The sequence below is a fragment of the Podarcis cretensis genome (genome assembly GCF_951804945.1).
Source record: "Podarcis cretensis genome assembly, chromosome: 18".
Classification (NCBI taxonomy): domain Eukaryota; kingdom Metazoa; phylum Chordata; class Lepidosauria; order Squamata; family Lacertidae; genus Podarcis; species Podarcis cretensis.
The window spans coordinates 5,950,653-5,972,028 of record NC_137188.1 but is presented as its reverse complement, the minus strand read 5'-3'; the positions used below and the strand labels follow the sequence as shown (position 1 = coordinate 5,972,028).

Sequence of the window (21,376 nt, the reverse complement as noted above, 5' to 3'; positions counted from 1 at the left end):
GAATTCTGAATGAGGTTCTCCAGAGCAGAGAAGGCTCTGGAACTGCTTTAGAATATAAGAACATGTTGTTTAGTTGTTTAGTCGTGTCCGACTCTTTGTGACCCCCTGGACCAGAGCACGCCAGGCACTCCTGTCTTCCACTGCCTTCTGCAGTTTGGTCAAACTCATGCTGGTAGCTTCCAGAACACTGTCCCACCATCTCGTCCTCTGCTGTCCCCTTCTCCTTGTGCCCTCCATCTTTCCCAGCATCAGGGTCTTTTCCAGGGAGTCTTCTCTGCTCATGAGGTGGCCAAAGTCTTGGAGCCTCAGCCTCAGGATCTGTCCTTCCAGTGAGCACTCAGGGCTGATTTCCTTCAGAATGAAGAGGTTTGATTTTCTTGCAGTCCATGGGACTCTCAAGAGTCTCCTCCAGCACCAGAATTCAAAAGCATCCATTCTTTGGCGATCAGCCTTCTTGATGGTCCAGCTCTCACTTCCATACATCACTACTGGGAAAACCATGGCTTTAACTATAGGGACCTTTGTTGGCAAGGTGGTGTCTCTGCTTTTTAAGATGCTGTCTAGGTTTGTCATTGATATAAGAACATAACAGAGGCCAATGACCCATCTAGTCCTCTTACAGCAGCCAACCCAATATCATAGCTGGGCGTCAACTGGGACTTTTGCCCCGGGCGAAGCCTCCACAGGGGTGACACCACCGAGAAGGCCCTCTACCTGGCTCCTTATAACCTCACTTCTCGCAGGGAGGGAACCAACAGAAGACCCTCGGAGCTGGACCTCAGTGTCCGGACTGGACAATGGGGGTGGAGAAGCTCCTTCAGGTATACTGGACTGAGGCCATTTAGGGCTTTAAAGGTCAGCAGCAACACTTTGAATTGTGCTCGGATACGTACTGGGAGCCAATGAAGGGCTTTCAGGACCAGTGTTATATGGTCTTGGTGGCCACTCTCAGTCACCAGTCTAGCTGCTGCATTCTGGATTAGTTGTAATTTCTGGGTCACCTTCAAAGGTAGCCCCACATAGAGCGTATTGCAGTAGTCCAAGCAGGAGATAACCAGAGCATGCACCACTCTAACAAGACAGTCTGCAGGCAGGTAGGGTCTTAGCCTGCGTACCAGGTGGAGCTGGTAGACAGCTGCCCTGGACACAGAGTTAACCTGCGCCTCCATGGACAGCTATGAGCCCAAAATGACTCCCAGGCTGCACACTTGGTTCTTCAGGGGCACAGTTACCCCCATTCAGGGCCAGGGAGTCCTCCACCGCTGCCCACCCCCTGTCCCCCCAAAACAGTACTTCTGTCTTGTCAGGATTTAACCTCAATCTGTTTTGAGGATTTGAGCCACTCTCCCCTCGTGTGACTTCCAGGAGGGTATGCAGAAGCACTGCTGCCTTCAACTGTGGAGGCTGAGCTGAGCCATTGTGGCTAGAAGCCATCGAAAGCCCTCTTATCACAGTCCGGTTCACGGACGATCAAAGTCCCGGCTGAGGATGTTGGGACCTGGGGCAAGATGGCGGGGTGGGAGTAGGAACGAGAGTCCAGAAGCCAGGGGTCTGAGGTTCAGGAAGCAGGGAGTTATGAAGTCAGGGGTCTGAGGATCAAGAAGCAAGGAGTCACGAAGTCAGGGGTCCGAGGATCAGAAAGCAAGGAGTCACGAAGTCAGGGGTCCGAGGATCAGGAAGCAAGGAGTCATGAAGTCAGGGGTCCGAGGATCAGGAATAAAGGAGTCACGAAGTCAGGGGTCCAAGGATCAGGAAGCAAGGAGTCATGAAGTCAGGGGTCTGAGGATCAGGAAGCAAGGAGTCACGAAGTCAGGGGTCCGAGGATCAAGAAGCAAGGAGTCACGAAGTCAGGGGTCTGAGGATCAGGAAGCAAGGAGTCACAAAGTCAGGGGTCCGAGGATCAGGAAGCAAGGAGTCAAGAAGCCAAACGCGGCAAGGCAGGAAACGTGTTGTTGTGGCAAAGAGCCGAAGGGAAATGCTGACCTTATATCCCTTCCTGGCTCTTGCCACCAGGTGCTGTGAGTTACCAATCGGCCTCACCTGTGCGGCCGCGCCTTGCGTCTTCAGAACAAACTTAGGAAGGCCCCAGTCCTGCGAAGCCCTACTGGCCACAGGGCCCGGCTCCTGCACACACTCCTGACACCTTTCCTCCATCAACCCTCTTTAAAAGGCTGTTGGCCGCCACTGAGTCCTGGGGCTATGAAGGTAAAGATAAAGGGACCCCTAACCATGGGACGCAGGTGGCGCTGTGGGTTAAAGCCTCAGCGCCTAGGGCTTGCTGATCGAAAGGTCGGTGGTTCGAATCCCTGCGGCGGGGTGCGCTCCCGCTGCTCGGTCCCAGCGCCTGCCAACCTAGCAGTTCGAAAGCACCTCCGGGTGCAAGTAGATAAATAGGGACCGCTTACCAGCGGGAAGGTAAACGGCGTTTCCGTGTGCGGCTCTGGCTCGCCAGAGCAGCGATGTCACGCTGGCCACGTGACCCGGAAGTGTCTCCGGACAGCGCTGGCCCCTGGCCTCTTGAGTGAGATGGGCGCACAACCCCAGAGTCTGTCAAGACTGGCCTGTACGGGCAGGGGTACCTTTACCTTTACCTTTAACCGTGGCCGACTCTGGGGTTGTGGCGCTCATCTCACTTTATTGGCTGAAGGGAGTACAGCTTCCGGGTCATGTGGCAGCAGGCGAACCAGAGCAGCGCAAGGAAACGCCGTTTCCACACGTGCCCTCTGCTTGCGTTCAGCCGCTGTTGCGATGGGAGGCTATCGCTTGCCACTGTCACCACCATTGACTCCGCAGCCGTGATGATGGCTCTACTTCGCCAGTGCAGGAGAAAGCGAGGTCCAGATGAGGCTGTTTAGACGATATCATCAGAGGCGGCGAGAGCATCCAATTTCCTGAGCCGTTGTTTGAACGGCAAACCAAATAAGATAGGAAAGGGTTGCTGAGCGGCGGCGGCAGCGCCATCTTGATAAATATTGTCAGGATGGGAGCGCTACATTTATTTATTTTTAAAAGACCCTCGTTCAAAGTTATCTAACCCTCCCCATCCAGTGCTGCCACCTCGCCTGGGATATGTTCCTGCTCTTCTGTCAACAACTTAAGAAAATAAACACAAAACACATTTTGTTGCTGGGAGCTTCTTGGAAAGCCTAAGAGATGGCAAACAAATGCTTCCTGCACGGCAGTAGGAACCTTCCGAGGGCCAGATTTCCTTCTGGATGAGGTTCTTGGGGCCATGTGCGAGTGGTAGGCGGGGCCAGAGGCAGAAGTGGGAGGAGCAACAGGTGCAATTCTTTTCCTTTCTGCAGTAGGCTGGGTTACACACCTGCACTCTTAACACAGCTCTCTGTCCTCCATTCAGACAAGCAAGAGGCATGAACAGAGTTCAAGGACATATTCAAGCCAGCGCTGTTATGTACTGAAGTTCTCACCCTGGGCCAGCAGGGGGATACTGTGGATAGTTATGCAAATAAGGGATTGAAAGATGTTCAGTGATTGGATAGTTACAGAAAGTTGTTACAGTTACGTTGTACTGGAGCTCTATATAAGCAGGCTGGCTGAATCCTTCAGTTCAGTTCTGTTCTGGCCTGTGAATAAACAAGAGCTGTTTGAAGAATCGCTGTGTCGTCTGATATGTTCACTTACAACTTAACAAGCACAAAGCAGGGCAGCGCGGATGTGTGGCCTTGGGAGTGTTCTTAGGGCCAGGTAGTCAAGTCTGAAGGGCCGCAGTTGGCCCCAAGGCATTCTTCACCCTTGAATGAAAGAAGTTGGTGGAAAGGATTTGAGACCTGCGCCTAGGTGTCAGAAGTGGTTTTGCAAAGGAGAGCCAAGTGCCAAGGGTGGGAACTCCAGCTTTGCCCACAGAAGGTCTGTGGTTCAGTTCACAGGTAGGACTGGGAAAGACCCCATCTGAAACCCTGGAAAACTGCTGCCAGTCAGTGTAATAACAATAACAATAACAATAACAATAACAATAACAATAACAATAACAATAACAATAACAATAACAATAACAATAACAATAACAATAATAATAATTTATTTGTAAAGCCTGGGTTTCTCCAGCCACTCTGGGCAGCTTCCAATGAAGATTAAAAATACATCAAAATGTCACACATTAAAAACTTCCCTGAACAGGGCTGCCTTCAGATGTCTTCTAAAAGTCTGGTAGTTGTTGTTCTCTTTGACATCTGGTGGGAGGGGGTTCCACAGGGCGGGAGCCACCCCCGAGAAGGCCCTCTGCCTGGTTCCCTGTAGCTTCACTTCTCTCAGTGAGGGAACCGCCAGAAGGCGCTCGGCGCTGGACCTCAGCGTCCAGGCAGAACGATGGGGGTGGAGATGCTCCTTCAGGTCTACTGGGCTGAGGCCATTTAGGGCTTTCAAGGTCAGCACCAACACTCTGAATTGTGCTTGGAAATGTACTGGGAGCCAATGTAGGTCTTTCAAGACCGGTGTGTAGACAATACTGAGCTATGTGCACCAATGGGCTGGGAAAGACCCTGCCAGTTACTACTGTAGACAATACAGAACACCGTTTTACCATGGAGAGAGAGGGTAGAAGTTCATATACCTATGAGTTTGTATACCTAGATACACCTGATGGAGAGTCTCCACCCCCGTCGTCCAGCCCAAACACGCAGGTCCAGCTCTGAGGGCCTTCTGGCAGTTCCCTCACCAAGAGAGGCTGTTGTGCCCTCCCTGTGGAATGCCCTCCTGTCAGAGGTCAAGGAAATAAACAACTATATGACTTTTAGAAGACATCTGAAGTATAGGGTAGTTTTTAAAGGTTGATGTTCTATTATGCTTTTGTATTTGTTGGAAGTGGGATGCGGGTGGTGCTGTGGGTTAAACCGCAGAGCCTAGGACTTGTCGATCAGAAGGTCGGCGGTTTGAATCCCCGCGACGGGGCGAGCTCCCATTGCTCGGTCCCTGCTCCTGCCCACCTAGCAGTTCGAAAGCATGTCAAAGTGCAAGCAGATGAATAGGTACCACTCCGGCGGGAAGGTAAACCGTGTTTCCGTGCGCTGCTCTGGTTCGCCAGAAGCAGCTTAGTCATGCTGGCCACATGACTTGGAAGCTGTACGCCGGCTCCCTCGGCCAATAAAGCGAGATGAGCGCCACAACCCCAGAGTCGTTCGCGACTGGAGTTTGTATTGTATTATTTTATGCACTGTGGCTTGCCGTTCTTTTACTGATTGTAGTTTCGAAATTATTTATAGTATTTGTTTAGAGTGGGTTTCTGTTTAATTTTTATATGATGATATTATTATTCTACACTATCCTAATGATTGTTGAATGTTACTTTATTTGATGTAGATTACTTATTTTAAAGCTGTTTTATTATCACATTTTTGTATTGCATGAGATTGTTATAAGGTGTACATTCTTTGTCTCTTCAGCTTGTAAACCACCTTGAGTATTGTAAGATGGAAAGGCGGTATACAAATTAAAAGTGTTATGTACTGAGTTGAATAGGATTCAAAATGCAGCAGTCTGATTGGCCCTAGAACAATAGGATCCAGAATACAGCTGTCTGATTGGTCCACAGAAGCCACCCAATCCATCTCCGGGTGGAAGTGAATCCGCAACCTGATTGGCCTACGGGAGAATCCTGGAATTAGCCAATCACGTGGGACCCATTGTGTAAATAATGTATATAAAGCAGACATTTCGGGGAAACTTCCATTCCTCCTCACCACTATGAGCTGAATAAAAGGTAAAGGTAAAGGTACCCCTGCCCGTACGGGCCAGTCTTGACAGACTCTGGGGTTGTGCGCCCATCTCACTTAAGAGGCCAGGCGCCAGCGCTGTCCGGAGACACTTCCGGGTCACGTGGCCAGCGTGACATCGCTGCTCTGGCGAGCCAGAGTCGCACACGGAAACGCCGTTTACCTTCCCGCTGGTAAGCGGTCCCTATTTATCTACTTGCACCCGGAGGTGCTTTTGAACTGCTAGGTTGGCAGGCGCTGGGACCGAGCAGCGGGAGCGCACCCCGCCGCAGGGATTCGAACCGCCGACCTTTCGATCGGCAAGCCCTAGGCGCTGAGGCTTTAACCCACAGCGCCACCTGCGTCCCTACATGAGCTGAATAAACAGCATGAAATCCACACTCGACTCCGAGTATATTTCAAAAAGTGCTGCTGCTGCTGCTGACGACGACGACATTGGAGCGGCCATACTTCCATGCCTTCCTTTTCTTTCTGGTACCCTGAGTGCTGAAACAGCAGCCTCCATGTTCTTTGGGGCCCTGGGAAATGCAGTTTCCCAGAGCACCCAAGTCCTTAGGAGGGTGCCTTGGTAACTGCATATCCCAGGGCCCCTTGCACCTGCAATGCTGTTGAGCATGCTAAATCTCCCAGGGACCTCTGATTCCTCCATCACAGTGCTTGAGGCAAAAGGCAGGAAAGGAGAACAGAAAATCCAAGCTGGAGAAGACCTTCTGGGGGAAATGTTCGTGGGCACATGCGCTAAACCCTGTCTGTTGAGACCAGAGACCAGAGTATGGGTTCAAATTGGCCACAATTTTATTGAACTTCAGATCTCCAGGCTAAACAGTATATTGAGACTGATGGACACTTGATGGGGACTGAAACCGGGAAAGGGGTGGGTGGAGTCTGGGAATCCAAAGGGTATATAATTATAACTTGCCTTGTTTATATTTTGTTTTGCTATCTGTATGGAAATTGGGAAAGTCGTGGAAGGGAAATTTTGGTCGACTTTAGGAAAAATGTTTAAGAATGAGGAACGATGTATAAGTATTGATGTTTAAGTTTGGATAAGTTAAAATTGGTTATCAAAACGGTTTAAATTAAATGAAAATAAGGTTTGCAAAAATAAATTGAGGAAATGGAAGAAGAGGAAAAGTAAAATAACAACATGCTAAAATAAATTATTAAGTTAAAGTTGAGAAATAAGTAATAAGGACTTGCTGAGTTAATAATTCAAATTGGAATACAAGAAGGGGAGGTGTGAGGAGGTCTGAGAAATAAGTTAAATGAAGATGGTATATCACTCCCGTAAAATTAGCAAAAATGTATAAGACATGTAACAAATGTTGGAAGTGTAAAGAGAGGGAAGGGACATTTTACCATATGTGGTGGGAGTGTAAGAAAGTAAAAGGCTTCTGGGAAATGATATATAATGAGTTGAAAAGGATGTTTAAATACACGTTTGTGAAGAAACCAGAAGCTTTTTTGTTAGGAATTACAGGAAGAGAAATTAATAGAAGTGATTATAAACTTTTTCAATATGCGGTGACTGCGGCAAGAATTTTAATGGCCCAAAAATGGAAACAAGAAGAATTACCAACATTGGAAGAATGGAGACGGAAATTGATGGACTTTGCTGAACTAGATAAACTGACAGGGAAAATTAGATACCAGAAAGATCACAAGTTCACACAGGACTGGAGAAAGTTTACGATTTATCTGGAAAATATTTGTGATGAACAGACAACGCTAGTTGGATTTAAAGAGGCTTTGTGATGAGAAAGGGTATTGCGAGAGGGTTAAGAGTTGTAAAGATTTATTAACTGGCAATACAATTATAAAGGAAATGTGAAATAAATATAAAATTATGAGGATTGTGGAGGGAGCGGGGGGAAGTCCAAAAGAATTTGGCATTATATTGTATGTGAATGTGTTATTTAAATTTGTAAAAGAAAATTTTTCTAAAAAATTAATAAAAAAAAAAAAGAGAAATAAGTTAAATGAAAATAAGTAACTGAAATTTCATGTGTTTTTTAATTGTTTTTTAAGTTTGGGATTTTTGTATTTTTGTTATTCTTTTTTTTTGTCTATTTTTGTTCTTCTGTGGTTTTTGAAAATGCCAATAAACATTCATTAAAAAAAAAAAAAACAGAAGTGGGAAACTTGGCACAGGCCTTGGCAGGTAACCCTCTCAGTGAGATCCAGTGAGAGGGGACTGCAAAGCACAAACTTACACAGCATGCCCTTCCACCAACCTCGTCCCGGGAGTTTGACCTACATGCCGCCGCTCTAGGGCCAGGGACTCCCGGTTTTTGCCCTTTAATGGGTCCTGCAAGCGCTGCCGCATGGGGAGGGAACATGAATGCATCCCCTTAACTTGATGTTAGACTAAAGGCTACCTTGCCAAGGCCTTGTTGTTGTTTAGTCATTTAGTCGTGTCCGCCTCTAGGTGACCCCCTGGACCAGAGAACTCCAGGCCCTCCTGTCTTCCACTGCCTCCCGCAGTTTGGTCAAACTCATGCTGGTAGCTTTGACCCATCTTGTCCTCTGTTGTCCCCTTCTCCTTGCACCCTCCATCTTTCCCAACATCAGGGTCTTTTCCAGGGAGTCTTCTCTTCTCATGAGGTGGCCAAAGTATTGGAGCCTCAGCTTCAGGATCTGTCCTTCCAGTGAGCACTCATGGCTGATTTCCTTAAGAATGGACAGGTTTGATCTTCTTGCAGTCCATGGGACCCTCAAGAGTCTCCTCCAGCACCAGAATTCAAAAGCACCCATTCTTCGGCAATCAGCCTTCTTTAGGGTCCAGCTCTCACTTCCATACATCACTACTGGGAAAACTATAGCTTTAACTATATGGACCTTTGTTGGCAAGGAAGCACTTAACTTATTTTCTCACATGCTGAAAGCCAATTAAGCCCAAACCTCAGTGAAATTGTGGCGGTTAGCCGTAGCCACGCGGACGCTGGGATGTGTGTTCCTCAGTGGGACTCTTTTCCATTTGATGCTCACAGTTGCTCCCCAACCTGCGGTGTGGGAGCACAGCTTGGGAATCCGGGGTGCTGGGAGGACAACAGGCTGGTGACTCAGCCAGCTACTCGAGAGACGCACTGTTCTCTTGTGCCCGACCAGTTGCTACGAGGGTAGCGGAATGAATCATCCGTACGTGGAATGTGAAAGTCGTGTCATCCCAGAAACAGGCCCTAGCCTGTTGCTCCAGAAACAGAATGATTTGAATCAGCCACACCTCCCCAGAATTATTCCGTGGGTTTGTGTTTTTGTTTTTAAACGTGGGAAACCTTTCAGACTTAACAATCTCTCCCACTGCACTGTGTGTGTGTGGGGGGGGGGCAGGCGTGGTGGGGGCTGCTGTTAATCACAAAACGGAACCTGCCACCAGCTTTGATTTCTAGCAAGGGGGTTTCAAAGGTTAATGAAATTTCCTTGGATGTGGAATCTATTGCCAACCGTGGGTGCCGCAAGGCCAAATTCTCTGCAACGGGGGCTTTCGTGAGTGGTGTCAACTGAGGGGACTGCGCTGCCAGAAAAAGCTGACTTCTCTGCAGATGGAGGGGGGGAGGATGGAGTGGGGGGCGGGTGAGAGAAAATCTGGAAAGTCCTCCGGCTGTGATTAGAAACGGAGGCAACCACACATTCTGGCAGGGCGTCTTATTCTAGCAGAAGCTAGCGATGGGATTCTTCCGCAGAGATTCCGTTGCGTTAAAAGCAAAGCAAAGCAAAACAAAACCCCAAAGCTGAGTTGAACAAACACTGACTTCTTTTTTTAAAAATACATTTTAAAAAGTTTTCTTGGTTTACAAAGGTATGCACAGTGTCTCTTTTGTCAAGTTACATTTTCCATAGGTCAGTTTCATTTGTTGAGACATTGGGGTTACATTAGGAAGAAAAAAGGGGAGAAGAGGTGGAGGGGGCCATGGTGGGTGGGGGTGGGGTCGGGAGGTGATACAGTGGTACCTCAGGTTAAGTACTTAATTTGTTCCGGAGGTCCGTTCTTAACCTGAAACTGTTCTTAACCTGAAGCACCACTTTAGCTAATGGGGCCTCCTGCTGCCGCCGCACCACCGGAGCATGATTTCTGTTCTCATCCTGAAGCTATTTGCTCCGGCTGGTGGCTGGAATCTGTCCTTTATTCTGCAGGGACCTGTGCCCGACCAACTGGGTGACTGAGCAGCCTCACACCTAGATTTTTCCGTAACAAATCTGAGAGTCCAAAGTTCACCACTGTCCCCAGGGCACAAGCCTGGGTCATGTGCATGGGGGTCCTGGGGTGCCCCGATGGCGCCAGCCCCCCACTTTGGCCTTGTTGGTGTGGTCCAAAGGAAAGCAGAGCAAGACGTTTGGCACCAGCTTGGCCGCAGGAATTGCTGGAAGAAGGTGTGCAAGGCTCCACCCAACTGCCTTGGGGACTCCGTTCCAGATTTGTGTAGGGTTTACTCCTGAGCCTTTTCTCCTCCCGAAAATATCCTGCCAGGCAGTGGAGGTTTGGGATGGGAGTTTTCCTTCTTCCAGATGGGCTCCCTTCTGTTAACGGAGAAATCTGAGGGCTCCCTTGGACAAAAAACAAGGACACCAGCCAGCAGCTACAGTGGTGCCCCGCAAGACGAACACCTCGCAAGACGGAAAACCCGCTAGACGAAAGAGTTTTCCGTTTTGGAGGCGCTTCGCAAAACGAATTTCCCTATGGGCTTGCTTTGCAAGACGAAAATGTCTTGCGAGTTCCTACGGGTTCCCCCCCTTTCCCCCCCTTTTCCTAAGCGCTAAGCCGCTTATCAGCTGATCCGCTAAAAGCCGCTAAACCGCTAATAGTGCTAATCCACTAAGCTGTCAATGGGCTTGCAAGACGAAAAAACCGCTATACGAAGAGCCTCACGGAACGGATTAATTTCGTCTTGCGAGGCACCATTGTACAAGAGCAAAATAGCAGCCAGTAGGCTTGGTCTTTATTGAAGACGGTCGCGACAGGACTCCCACCTGCCACAAGGTGGAACAAGATGGAAGCCCCAAACAAAAGAGGACCCAAACTTTGATTAGCTGCTAATCCCCATGTCACACCCCCCCAAACTACATCACTATTACATCATGGTTACATCATGAAAGGGGAGGTCTGGTGGCCGTAATCTGAGCATCCTGGACCCTGCCCCATGGTTCCCCTTGCCCTCCACCAAACACCCATCAAGTGTAACAAAAGAGATATTTACATTTCCCTGTTTCCCAGCCAAGTGAATCACACCCTCTTGTCTTCATCTGGGTTTGTTATTTCTGGAATGGCTACCTGTCTGGCACTCAGGTATCAGGATGCCAGGGATTATCACTCAGGCAGAGGGGCTGCTGAGTAGCTGAGCTCACATGTCTATAGGAATTTCTGAAGTTTTCCCAGTGAGCCAGTACATGGATACATTTGTCAGCGAATTGTTATATTCGGCATTGTGCAGCAGAGGCCCTTTGAATAGATAGGAAGAAACTGTGATGAAGTGTTTTGTGGGGACAAATCACAAAAGTCACAAAAGTGATGGTGTTTCCTGCTTGGCAGGGGGTTGGACTCGATGGCCCTTGTGGTCTCTTCCAACTCTATGATTCTATGATTCTATGATTCTATGGTTTTGGTAGTGCATGGTATCTGCTGGAGGGGCAACCCCCCCAACCTATACATAAATTCCTGCAACACTTCCCAGGTGGATGAGCGTCACCTGCCCCTTGCTTCCCTCTACCACACGGGCAGACCCTGCCTTCTTGACCGTTGGACCGACTCTTGGTCTTGTCTGCTACATCCACTAGAGCCTGTCTTTGCCCCTAATTCACTGAGGGTTTGAGACCTATCGGCTCCCCTCACCTGGTTTAGCTGGATAGTTGAAGCTGTTTCCCAGGATTGTGGCCGATGTCGCCTGCTGACAGCTTCCAGGAGCTGCAGGTGGGAGCTGAATGCAAGATGGGGGACCAAAGGTGGACAGACGACCCCAGAAGCAGCAGGACGTGGCCCCCACCAGGGGTACTACCCCTCCCCTAACACCCCAGACACCTCAAGTTGGCAACCATTTCCAATATAATCTTTTAAAAAGCACCATTTTGAAAAAAAAGCTTCTGTGTGAAGATTAAGCTGCTCTTAAATTACCGTATTTTTCGCTCTATAAGCCGCACTTTCCCCCTCCTAAAAAGTAAGGGGAAATGTGTGTGTGTCTTATGGAACAAATGCAGGCTGTGCAGCTATCACTGAAGCCAGAATAGCAAGAGGGAGCGCTCTTTCCTCTTCGCTCAGGAGCCTTTGTGTTGCTTTCTTGTTTCTTGTTTTCCTCCTCTAAAAGCTAGGTGTCTTATGCATCTTATAGAGCAGAAAATACAGTAACAGGAACATGGCACGGGGTATTCTAATAGTAAGTTGGCAACCGTCCCCAAGAACATGATGATAATAATAATAATAATAATAATAATAATAATAATAATAATAATAAATTTTTATTTATACCCCGCCTTCCCTGGCTAGAGCCGGGCTCAGGGCGGCTAACACCAGTAAAATTACAACAAAAACATAATGGGGGGGGGGGGAGAGAAGAAAAAAACCCAATTTAAAATACGGGTTAAAATACAATTTAAAATGCAGCCTCATTTTAATAGTAGCGCATAGATCAAAACCATGAGGGGAGGGAAACATAAGGGTCAGACTGAGTCCAAACCAAAGGCCAGGTGGAACAGCTCCGTCTTGCAGGCCCTGTGGAAAGATGTCAAGTCCCGCAGGGCCCTGGTCTCTTGTGACAGAGCGTTCCACCAAGTCGGGGCCAGTACTGAAAAGGCCCTGGCCCTAGTTGAGACCAATCTAACCACCTTGCGACTTGGGACCTCCAAAATGTTGTCATTTGTGAACCTTAAGGTCCTCCGCGGGGCATACCAGGAGAGGCGGTCCTGTAGGTATGTGGGTCCTAGGCTGCATGCTCATTGCTTGCTTTTTTAAAAAAATAGTCTACAAATAATTACAATATTCCTTTTGAATTAAGGGACATCTATCAGGAGGGCTAGGGATGTGGGTGGCGCTGTGGGTTAAACCACAGAGCCTAGGACTTGCCGATCAGAAGGTCGGTGGTTCAAATCCCCGTGATGGGGTGAGCTCCCATTGCTCGGTCCCTGCTCCTGCCCACCTAGCAGTTCGAAAGCATGAAGTGCAAGTAGATAAATAGGTACCGCTCTGGCGGGAAGGTAAATGGCATTTCCGTGCGCTACTCTGGTTCGCCAGAAGCGGCTTAGTCATGCTGGCCACATGACCCGGAAGCTGTCTGTGGACAAACGCCAGCTCCCTTGGCTAATAAAGCGAGATGAGCACCACAACCCCAGAGTCGGTCACGACTGGACCTAATGGTCAGGGGTCCCTTTACCTATGAGGAGGGCTAATTAGAAGTGGGGGCAACAGATCAAATACCCCTGATGAGCTAATCCCACCCCCTGCCAGTAAACCAAGGGCACCACATTATATTGAGTATTGTTGACACTGTCTGTCAGCTGTTCTCCAGCCTTTCAGGCGGGGGCGTTCTCAGCCCCAACAGGAGATGTTGGGAACTGAACCTGGGACCCCTGCATGGAATGAAGACTCTACCACAAAGCTATGGCTCTTCCCCAACAAATCAAGTTAAGATCCTAGTCCTCATGTTTCCAAAGAAAGGGCTGCTTTAAACAGGAAAGCTACCTTACACCAAGCAACTGGTCCACCTAGTTCAGTACCACCAACCTGGAGATGGTTGGACCTTCTGCATAAATCACAGAATTGTAGAGTTGGAAGGGACCCTGAGGGACATCTAGTCCAACCTCCTTCAATGCAGGAATTTCAACTCGATCATATATGGCAGGTAGCCATCCAACCTCTGCTTACAAACTTCCAATGAAGTCCACCACCTCCTGAGGGAGTCCGTTCCACTGTTGAACAGCTCTTACTCTCTGAAAGTTCTTCCTGACGTTGCGTTGGAATGTCGTTTTGAAATATACTCGGAGTAGAGTGCGGATTTCATGCTCTTTATTCAGCTCATAGTAGTGAGGAATGGAAATTCCCCCAAACTGTCTGCTTTATATACATTATTTACTCAATGGGCCCCATGTGATTGGCTAATTCTGGATTCTCCTGTAGGCCAATCAGGTTGTGGATTCACTTCCACCTGGAGCTGGATTGGGTGGCTCCTGCGGACCAATCAGACTGCTGCATTCTGGATCCTATTGTTCTAGGACCAATCAGACTGCTGCAATTTGGATCCTATTGTTCTAGGACCAATCGGACTGCTGTATTCTGAATCCTATTGTTCTAGGACCAATCAGACTGCTGCATTCTGAATCCTATTGTTCTAGGGCCAATCAGACTGCTGCATTCTGGATCCTATTGTTCTAGCACCAATCAGACTGCTGCATTCTGTATCCTATTGTTCTAGGACCAATCAGACTGCTGCATTCTGTATCCTATTGTTCTAGGACCAATCAGACTGCTGCATTCTGAATCCTATTGTTCTAGGACCAATCAGACTGCTGCATTTTGGATCCTATTCAAGTCAGTACATAACACCTTTCTTGTGACTTGAGGCCTGTGGGTCGATTCCTGCGCTCCAGAGCAGGAGAAAAGCATTGCTCCATTGTCCATGTGATGGCCCTTTAGATATTTGAAGATGGCTATTGCATCCTTTCTCAGTGTCCTCTTCTCCAGGATAAACAACCCTTTTCCCACTGAGCTAGGACCACCACCACCCCACTTCCCCCTCCCCTTCTCTTCCCTCTTTCCCCCACTTCTTGAACGAGAAAAATGCAGGGGGAACTCTGCCGTCTACAGGGAAGCTGTTGCTTAGTAACGGCTTTTGAAGCTCTTCTGGATAACTTGTGAACACTCCGGTGGCATATGAGGTCACGGATGAGAACAGCTGTGCCAGTCTATAGTGCATTCACAGAAACCCGCACTCTCTCTGCAAAGGAAGGGAAGAGCCAGTGAAGCATAGATGGGTTTTGTTTGAATCCTGCCATGGGATGGAGATTCGTGACAGAGGAACTGGGATGGAAGGAGACAAAGCAAGCCAAGGGGTGTGCGTCACCTCCATAGCTGTCAACCGTCCCTTATTTGGCAGGAAACTCCCTTATCCCAGGCCTGTGTCCCGCTGCCGTCCCTTATTGATGATGTCCCTTAAATTTCCCGGGTTTTAAAGGAAGCAGCTCCTCTCCCTCCCTCCCTGCCGGCCAGGGAGGAGGGAGGCTCCAGCTGTGTTGCTTGGCTGCGTTGCTCACCCAATAAGGAGTCTAAGAACGACTGGGGGGTGGAGCTTGCATGCCTTGTGCCGATCAAATCGGCCGCCTTGCCTGGGGACTCGCCTTTGCTCAGCGCTTCCCAGCGGAGAGGTGATGGTGGTTTTCCTTGCTGCATCCCCTTTGCCGGGTTGCTGCGCTGTGGGAACCACCGCTTGAGGCTTCGTTGGGCTGCTGGCTGGGCTTTCTGCCTTTGGCTCGGAGGGGCTCAGAAGCTGAACATCCCTGTGCCTGGAAAATCCCTTATTTTGGCTGCTGATCCCTTATTTTCGAGGCTGCTGGTCCCTTATTTTCGAGGCTGCTGGTCCCTTATTTTCGAGGCTGCTGGTCCCTTATTTTCAAATTTGTAAGTTGACAGCTATGCCTCATGGACGCCGTGTGATTTATTGCCGACCTTCCCCTGGCTCACCTGACACTTATATTGCTTCCTGTCCAGGAAAACCCAACCGCCAAGCCAGCCCAGAGCCTGAATTTCGGCAATTCTGCTCACCTGTGCTTCAACGGCTCGCCACAAGGGGCAGCCACACACAAACATCCAGCAGCTACCAAACTCCTCAATATGAGACCATAGGCAATGAAGACCATCTCCTTCCCTTGAACCTGACCTCATTTAATCCCAGCTCAGAATCCTTCCAACACCCCTTCCTTATTTGCGGCCCATTATTAATCCGACAGGGCCTTCCTCTGTTAGCATGCGGCAAAGAAGATCTTTATTCTTTTTCTCCCCAGTTCATTAATGTGTCCCGGCCAGCTGCTGCTACGAACATTTAGCAACAGGCTTCGCGTCGGGAGCCTCTGCCTGCAGCCGCGGAGAAGACTTCTCTTTGAAGGTCGCGGACAAATGCTCGGAAGATTAATAGCGCGTCGAGGTTTAGATCTCAAGCACGCTGGCCGAGTCTGCAGAGAGGAGCAATAATGGCTAATGTGATTCTACATTTAAATGAATCGTTTCAAGGGAAGACCCGCCACACACTAAAACCACCCCTGAACACCCCCATGAGTCATTTCTTTGAAAAAGAGAGGGGAAAATGCTCTCTGTTGACTTCCTGAGTGTGTGATTAAATAAACGGGGAGCCTTATGGCCTTAAAACCAGACAAAGTGAAACAGAACTTTGAGGGCAGAGAACTAGGGAGCTGCAGTAGAGAGGGGTGGTCTGCAAGGTGTTACAGAAAATTCTAGGTGTGAGGCAGCTCTGGTCGGGCAGAGCCGGCGGGTCCCTGCAGAATAAAGGAAGGAGTCCAGCCAACTGGAGCAAATAGGTGTAGACCAAAGTTGATTGCACAATAGGTTCAAAGAGCAAATTTGAGTGGGAATGAAGTTATGTGGTTTTAGCAGTAATGTTATAGAATTAGGTAAAATTGGATTATGAATAGGTGAGAATGTAAAGTTGTAATATTTTAAGATAAATTATTAAGATAAAAGCAAAAATGGAAAGGATTTGCTGAAACTGCTAATTGAATTAGAACACAAAAAAGGGAGGTGTGAGGGTGGCGTAGCGTGGGGGGTGCAGGGGGGGCCGGCCGCACCGGGCGCAACATCTGGGGTTAGGGCAAATCCACGGGTTAGGGGGCGCAAATTACTTGCCTTGCCCCGGGTGCTGACAACCCACGCTACGCCACTGGGTGTGAGGAGGTCAGGGAAACAAGTAAATGAAAGACAAGACATGGAAAGTTTGAAACATTTTTAATTGTTTTTGTTTTTCTGTATTTTCTGTATTTTGTATCTTTCTTATTTTCTTTTTCTTTTTCATTTTTCTAACATTTTTGAAACTTTAATAAATATTATTTTTAAAAAAACCAAAAAAAACCCCAAAGAGCAAATTTGAACCCCGAGGATGGGGTGACAAAGACTTTTAAAACTTTCCCACCATATCCTAGAATACAGTTCGTACTGCATCGTTGCTACATCACTGACAGGTCACAAAAGGAGAGGGGTTAACCTTGGCAAACATGTCCAGACAAAACAAAATAAAAAAATTCCTTCCAGTAGCATCTTAAAGACCAACTAAGTTAGTTCTTAGGGACGCAGGTGGCGCTGTGGGTTAAAGCCTCAGCGCCTAGGACTTGCCGATCGAAAGGTCGGCGGTTCGAATCCCTGCGGCGGGGTGCGCTCCTGCTGCTCGGTCCCAGCGCCTGCCAACCTAGCAGTTCGAAAGCACCTCCAGGTGCAAGTAGATAAATAGGGACCGCTTACCAGCGGGAAGGTAAACGGCGTTTCCGTGTGCGGCTCTGGCTCGCCAGAGCAGCAATGTCACGCTGGCCACGTGACCCGGAAGTGTCTCCGGACAGCGCTGGCCCCTGGCCTCTTAAGTGAGATGGGCGCACAACCCCAGAGTCTGTCAAGACTGGCCCGTACGGGCAGGGGTACCTTTACCTTTAAGTTAGTTCTTGGTATATGTCCAGACAAGTCCTTGGTACAAGATTAGCATAAGCAGGCATGGCGGGGCAAGACTCAGGTATAAGATTAGCATAGACAAATATGTCTTAAGTACCGTACCTTGTGAGGCAGGTTGGGCTGAGACAGTGGCGGAGCAACATGGTGCAGCTCTGGAGCAGAGAACAGGCGGGGGTATGGCTGGCGCGTATCCCGGGGGCATGATGTGCCACCCGTGGGGGCGTGTTGCGTGTCCTGGGGGGGGGGTGGCCGGCCACGATGGTATCCTTTCCCCAAATGGTGCCCGGGGTGGTGCGCTTTCCTGGCCCCCCCTTCGTACGCCAGTGGGCTGAGAGGCAGCAAATGGCCCCCGAAGAGTCACCTAGCTTCATGGTCGAGGGGGCAGAATTTGAACCCTAGTCTCCTGGGTCCTAGTCCAGCTCTCTAACCACTGCACCACACTGCCTCAAATGGGGTGCTTTGGTGCGAAGCAATGCAGAACAACATAAGAATGCAGCTATCGCTTGTGGGCATTATTCTCACAAGCGGTTTTTGGAATGTTCTATGCAAGTGTCGGAAAAACAACATTTAACGGCTACAAAGGTTGATATGGAGCCTAACTCGTGTCGGGGGGAGAAACCACTGCCTCCTTCATCCCTGTGCGCCTTTGTTGTGAGAGCTAAACCCCATTCATGCAGCCAGGATTATGTTTAGAGTTTTATAGCATTACACGCTGCCCTGATGGGATTTAAATGGTACAAATTAACCGGGTTATTTAATGGATTGTCCAGATTAGGTAGTGAAATATACTCGGAGTCGAGTGTGGATTTCATGCTCTTTATTCAGCTCATAGTAGTGAGGAGGAATGGAAGTTCCCCTGTTATGTACTGGGTGGAATAGGATCCAAACTGCAGCAGTCTGATTGGCCCTAGAACAATAGGATCCAAAAGGCAGCAGCCTGATTGGTCCTAGAACAATAGGATTCAGAATGCAGCAGTCTGATTGGTCCTAGAACAATGCAGCAGTATGATTGGTTGGCAGGAACTACCCAATCATGCTCCAGATAGAAGTGAATCCACAACCTGATTGGCTTACAGTAGAATTCCGGAATTAGCCAATCATGTGCAGCCCATTGTGTAAATAATGTATATAAAGCAGATACCTTGAGGGGACTTTCATTCATTCCTCCTCACCACTATGAGCTGAATAAAGAGCATGAAATCACTTTGCGACTCTGAGTATATTTCACTGGCGACGAGGATGGGATCCCGCTGAGCTGACTGCCACACACAGCACCGCAGCACCGCCACCTGCCGCACCGCTGCCTCGCACCGTGTATCCAGGCTTCAGCTCCGGGACACAAGGAACTCAGAATGGCAACCGACAGCAGCTTCTCACCGTTCAACCCAGCATCCGGAGACTGGGAAGCGTACGCCTCCCGTTTCACCTTCCTCCTAGAAGCCAAAGGGGTCACCGATGAAGAAGACGCCAAGAAGAGGGCAATATTCTTCAGCGTTTGCGGAGAGGAGACATTTGAAATTGCCCGGGCTCTCCTTGCGCCTGAAGACGTTGCTACTGTTCCATACAAAACAATAATGGAACAGCTGAAGGGGCACTTTTCGCCACAGCCCTCAGTGGTGGCTCGTCGAAATGCCTTCTATGCAAAGCGGCAAGCCCCTGGGGAAACCATAACTGGGTTTGTGACCTCTCTCCGCCAAGCCGCCCGGTTCTGCAACTTCTCAGAGCTGGAGAACATGCTTCGCGACCGCCTCGTCGGTGGCCTGAGGGATGAGAAGCTGCAACGACGCCTCTACGCTAAGAAGGACCTAACGTTCCAGGTCGCTCTGGAGGAGGCCCTGGCAACGGAAGCTGCCGAGAGGTCGACGCAAGAGGCACGGCCGAGCCAGCCATCCCAACCGAGGGTCCACCACGAAGACCTCACCGACGACTCAGGATCCAACAGGGAGGAGGTGCACCGAGTACAGCAGCGCACTCAAGCAGCCCACATACCACAGCTGCCTCGACGAGAAGGAGGGAACTGCGCAAGTTGCGGAGAAAGTCACGAGAGGAGGACCTGCCGTTTCCGCAACACAGAGTGCAGGCAGTGCAGAAAATCGGGACACATCGCCCGGGTGTGTCGGGCTCGGCCCACCCGACGCCAGGCATCAGATGACCAATCCAAGAGCCCCAGGTCCCGGGGCCCAACGCACCAAGGCAACTCGACGGAGCTCACGGACTTCCAGGTATACCAGTTGCCCCACCCCAACGTAGAGAAAATTTATGTTGACGTACAGATAGAGGGGGCCCCATGCCGCATGGAGCTTGACACGGGTTCAACTCTATCCATAATCTCGGCAAGGACCTTAAGGAAACTGTGTCCTACTGGGGGTCCCAAACTCAGGCCGGCCCCATTCACCCTCCGGGACTTCCAGAAACGTAAGGTCCCCACAATGGGGGTGGGGACCTTCAGGGTGCAATACCGAGGGCGGACGCGGCAACTGGAATTGCTGGTGGTCAAGGGCCCCTACATTAGCTTACTGGGATTGGCATGGTTTGGACCACTGGGGCTAGCCGTCACCGGGGTGAACCACACTAGCTTACAAGTGGACGTGGACGCCATATGCAAGGAATTTCCGGGGGTTTTTGATGGGAAATTGGGACAGTATACGGGCCCCCCAATTGCTCTACAGCTTGACCCCGCAGTACGACCGGTCAGGCTCAAGGCCCGCCGGGTCCCGTTTGCCCTGAAACCCCGTATAGACGAGGAATTGGACCGGCTTGTGGAGCAAGGAGTGCTGGAGCCGGTGCCTAATGCCCCCTGGGAAACCCCAATTGTCACACCCGTCAAGCCTAATGGTTCGGTCCGCATCTGCGCAGACTACAAATGTACCATAAACAAGGCCCTTACGGCCCATGCATACCCAGTGCCAGTGGTCAGCCATGTTCTTGCCACCCTGGCTGGGTCGAAAATTTTTGGCAAGCTGGACTTGGCCCAAGCATATCAACAGCTGCCAGTAGATGAGGCCACAGCAGAGGCACAGACGATTGTGACGCACAGAGGAGCATTCAGGGTAAAGCGGCTGCAATTCGGTATCAGCGTGGCACCAGGCATATTCCAGAATCTAATGGACTCTCTACTTAAAGGGATTCCTGGCGTCACCCCCTTCTTCGATGATGTGTTGATTGCCGGGCCCACACCAGAGGAGTTTGAGGACCGCCTCCGCACCGTTCTGCACCGTTTCCAGACGGCGGGTCTCAAGGTGAAGCGGGAAAAATGTCTACTAGGAGTGCCTCAGGTGGACTTTCTTGGATTTATGGTGGACGCAGAAGGGGTCCACCCGACTGGGGACAAGGTACGGGCCATTTGTGATGCCCCAGCGCCCAAGAACAAGACTGAACTTCAGGCCTTCTTGGGACTATTGAACTTTTACCATTCCTTCCTTCCCCACAAGGCGGCGGTAGCGGAGCCCCTACACAGACTCCTGGACAAGCGGGCCCCTTGGGTGTGGGGCCAGCGCCAGGAGGCCGCATTCCAGGCAGTCAAGGACTTGCTTGTCTCAAACTCGGTCTTGGCACACTTCGACGAGAGGCTGCCGGTGGTGCTAGCATGCGACGCCTCACCCTATGGCATTGGCGCTGTCCTGGGACACCAACTCCCAGATGGAAGAGAGGTACCGGTGGCATACTTTTCCCAGACACTCAACGCAACTGAGCGGAACTACTCGCAAATCGACAAGGAGGGTCTGGCAATCGTGAAGGGAGTAAAAAAATTCCATGATTTCTTGTACGGGCGGCCCTTCACCGTGGTGACTGACCACAAGCCGTTGCTTGGCTTGTTTGCCCCTGAAAAGCAGACCCCCCAAGTGCTGTCTCCTCGCGTCCTCAGGTGGTCAATTTTCCTTGCCAGCTACCAGTATGCACTGATTCACCGTCCGGGGAAGGCGATGGGCCATGCGGACGCCCTCAGCAGGCTACCACTACCGGAAACAGGCCCCGACCCAGCACCTGCACAAGAGGTTAT

General features: G+C 49.9%; 2 long non-coding RNA genes across 2 annotated transcripts in view; one reads left to right on the top strand and one right to left on the bottom strand.

Annotated features, from left to right (window-relative positions):
* LOC307207285 overlaps positions 1-21,376 on the bottom strand; it is a 200,742-nt gene that overhangs the window by 134,651 nt on the left and 44,715 nt on the right. The window lies entirely within an intron of this gene.
* The window catches only part of LOC307207307, a 114,253-nt gene continuing 102,806 nt past the window's right edge, over positions 9,930-21,376 (top strand). Inside the window, exon 1 of the long non-coding RNA XR_013834629.1 lies at positions 9,930-9,939. This is a non-coding gene — a long non-coding RNA (uncharacterized lncRNA). The remainder of the gene's footprint in view (positions 9,940-21,376) is intronic.